This window comes from Diadema setosum, chromosome 9 (genome assembly GCF_964275005.1).
Source record: "Diadema setosum chromosome 9, eeDiaSeto1, whole genome shotgun sequence".
Classification (NCBI taxonomy): Eukaryota; Metazoa; Echinodermata; class Echinoidea; order Diadematoida; family Diadematidae; genus Diadema; species Diadema setosum.
In genome coordinates this window covers 28219878-28224188 of record NC_092693.1, presented here as the reverse complement: position 1 = coordinate 28224188, position 4311 = coordinate 28219878, and positions in this window count along the sequence as shown.

Below are 4311 nucleotides of genomic sequence, written 5' to 3'. Positions count from 1 at the left end.
TTGTGTTCATTTATTACTCTTAACAGTGTTTTCTGTTTTTGTTTTGTTTTTGTTTGTTTTTTTACAAATTTCCAATTCTTTAATTTTGTAAGCGCTCTTAGCCTTATTGGGATGAGTGTACTAATTAAAATTGTATTGTATTGTATTCATGAAGTAATAATATAAGCAATCAACTTTCTTGGACGAATCAATAGCCGCGGCTTTCGCCCGGTGATAAATTAGTTTGTCAAAGTTTGCAAATAAAAGAGACTTCAGAAAAAAAGGAAAGAAAATGGAACTGCCCATCTGATTCAGAACTTAGCTTGCAAGTTGGAGGCACATTGTTGTACTTATTTAATCCTCAGGTAGAACAAGGACTTGAGTAACGTTGTTACAACGCGTATCAATGGGTCATCGTTAAAAAAAAGGTCCAAACATTCGTTCCCTTGCTACCGTACAAGTAAAATGCGGTCTTAGATTCAGAACCATGATTAAAAAATACAGTTCATCTCTCAGAGTCGCAGAAGTGAGAAATTTATGCCACTACCTTCTCATTATCATCGATTATAGACAGGGAGGTGAGACCTTCCTGGTAATAATACAAGACCAAAAGGTCATCTGGCCCTGTTTTATGAAGAGTTAAAATTGATTATATAGTTGATTTCAACTGTAAGTCTATGGCAGCCTGTGTAGCAAGGGAATTTAAAATCGATTCTATCTTTTGATAAAACGGGGCCCTAGAAACAAGTTACACCTCATTACAAAGGCCCTTGATAGGATACGTTTGTCATAAGAAGTTCCTTGAGAGAGATGAAATGAAATGACTTAAAAGTGCAAAGTCAACGCATTCTACCAACATCAGTCATTCATGGCAGCTTCTCTTTCTCATTCACAGTGACAATGTATTGCTTTTATAGTGTAGTCACAAATCTTGAGAATTCATTTAACAATGTTCATCTGTCCTCTAAGCTATCTCGATGAATATAAACAGGGTAAGTATTCTGTTTTACCAAACAAGACCAGATATTTCAGATATTCGTTCTTGTCATGTGACCTCGTCGTAATAATCATGCTGCTGAGATGATTAATCAGATCATTTTGCTGTATTAAAAACAAACAAAAGCGCTTTACTCTTTGATTTTTCTACGTTGTCTGTTAGTTCAAAATAGAGATGACTCAAATTTTGACAAAGCCTTGTAATCAATAAATCATGCCGGGTACCACAAGGTACGTCTTCAATGAAGCGCAGTGACAGTATACACGGAATGTTTCAATCAATGACATCTCTTTTTTATATAATTATAATAAAGCAGTAATCGTCGTCTGAGTATTACGCCTGAGTTGGGCCTCGAGTTGGAAATGCCGAAGGGAGACATTTTAGATAAACAATCATCACAACTTGGGAACATCAAATTCATTAGCTAATTACCGCGGGTTCCCTGCGGGCGCTTCACACAGCTCCGCTTGATGTACTATAGTACCTCAAAGAGTTTGGCGAAGCAACACATGCCATCATAACACACACACACACACACACACACACACACACACACACACACACACACACACACACACACACACACACACACACACACACACACGTCTATACACACACCAAGTTAGCATGCCTGTACAGTGACTGGGCGATTAAACTGCACATTACTTGAATATGAGACCATTCTGAAGCAAATAATTTTCACACAACAATAGATATATAATGTACTCTTAAATGAATCCCACAAGGATTGGAACAATCATCCCCATAGCATTCCCACTGATTCCCACTGATCAGTTACTAGCCATCCCCTTTTTTTATAGCTTCGAAGTTGAATTATATCTAGGTTTTCATTAGATAAAAACAAAATAGCTAGCAAGAACAACAGAGATGACAATAATATAGTAGTGTCTTCTGCCTTGTTGAAATGACTTTTATTAATAATGGTTATTTGCAACACTGACATACTGACGGTATACTGACAGCAAGGGTGGTAGCAAACAACATGAAACCGGTGAACAACATTAACTGTAAGTCTTGACAGAAGAACAGTGGCGCCATGTCTTGACCGCGGCGCGGAGGGACCGACCGTGCGCCAATTCAATAAGCCCTGTAAAATCATTCAGTCGAGTTTTCATCGTGCGACGGGCAGATTTTCACACAATTACTCCAATTATATGTAGTAACTACACTCTGTGGAGCAATTAGAAAAAGGGGAAAACGGGCTGCTTTGATCATCGGTCGATGCCGACCGACGTCGGAAATAGCTCGGGCGAGGTTCACGTTCAAAGTTCGCCGATGACTATTAGACGGCTTCCTCCACAGTCATCGCATCTCTCTTCTCTCCTCCTTTTCTCTCCTTCCCACTAGTCACTCAAACTCATTCGTTCACGTTGTGTGTGTGTGTGTGTGTGTGTGTGTGTGTGTGTGTGTGTGTGTGTGTGTGTGTGTGTGTGTGTGTGTGTTGGGTGCATGTTATATACAGCCAAACATACAGATATACTCTCTATATACTCTCCCTATCTATTTATCTATACCTACCTATATCTTTTCAGCTATACCCTCTCCCTCTGGCACACAAACAATGAGTATTTGAATTACACTTATCCCCATCTGTCTCCCCTCACTCTCCCTTCTGTCTCTCTTGCTCTATCTATCTATCTATCTTTCTTTCTTTCTTTCTTTCTTTCTTTCTTTCTATCTATCTGTATCTCCATATAAGTATATCTATCTCCCTCTGTCACTCAAACGTATGTGAAAGCTGCCCGCAGTCAATCCCCTGCATCGTCTTCCTCCCCCTCTCTGCCCTCACTGCTCCCCGCCCCCTCTCTTTCTATCTTACGGACAACATTTCTTTTCGCCATCTTCTTCTCTTTACCGATCTAGTATATTTCCCCGAATTTGTTTGTTTTGTTTGGGGTTTCTTTTTGGCGCTTTTTTTTTCTGTCACCGTATGTGTGTTCTAATTTACTGACAAATTACAATTTCAGCAACCGATGATAATGGGAAAATAATTGTACATCAGCAACATTGTATCACTGCGCATTAAGGTACACTTTCTATACCCCCCCCCCCCACACACACACACATCTTTTTTATATCGTTCAGTGTCCCAATGGAAAAGGGGCGTCTATAGAAGCGTGTGTATAGTAGGAGCTATGTTGTGATGTGATATATCACTATAATCATTCATTAGTCTAAAATGTGGCCTTTTCAGATCATTCACCGACACTGGCATGACAGACTGCAACGTTTTGATAGATAAAGCTTCGAGGGAACAGAAGCCAAAATCCAAACCGTCCGTGCCCCTTCGACAGAATGGCGGCAAAAACGGGGTGCCGCAAAGTGTGAATCTCGGGTCGGCGGTGCCTTTGGTCGTCCGTCAGCCTTGTAATTACATCATTGTGTCTTCAGTAGAAAATGATGCTCCCTAAACATTGGCGGCCGAGCGTAAAAGAAGATGAGGCTTATCTTGTCATCTCGACGGCATCTTTTATTCACGCCGCTCCGGAGATGGCGTGTCGTGATGACGGTCTGGAAACGAGAGAGGGAGAGGGGGATGAATGGAGAGCACAGACAATGGGGGAAAATCTTTATAGAGATGGATCGTGATTGGCTATCAATATCTCAGAAGGCGAAGACAAAACAAATGCATAAAGATCGAATAACATCATTAATAGCCTATTATACATGTTATACATGACGCTAAAATAACTTTGGACAAAACATTCACAAACTTCGTGATTGGGAACAAAGGCAACTTTTTAGGCAACATGGTGATAAGGTTGCCACATCATTAACTGTATACATACATACAATATGCATAAATACGTGTGTGTGCGTATGTGTGTGTGCGTGCGTGTGTACATTCTCGTATACTTATTATTGCATATCATGATACAAGATACAAGAGTCAATAGCTATCAGTTGAGGTCGACCATGAATGGAAACAATTTGCTGACTGTTTTTTATTGATTTTGTAAACGAAGTGAATTATGATTTTCTTCTGAGTAACTTATTTACTTGGACCAGTGCTGGCTGTAGAATATATAAAAGAAAACATTCTGCACGCTTTTAGCTTGATTCAAGAAAGAGAAGTTTTACTTTATTACGAAAGAAAAAGAAACATGAGAAACATAATTAATTGTTGACAACAGCATCGCATTTATATTTCCGCAACCAATACAGTAGATTTTGAAAAGACATCTGGAGGTCATCCCTTTTTTCTGATCCTAATCGAAACAATTACCCAAACTACCAACATTTGATCCCTCCCAGCTCCCAACCTCATAAAAGACCCCGAAAATGTAAGCTTCCAAAAAGGAAACATATTGATT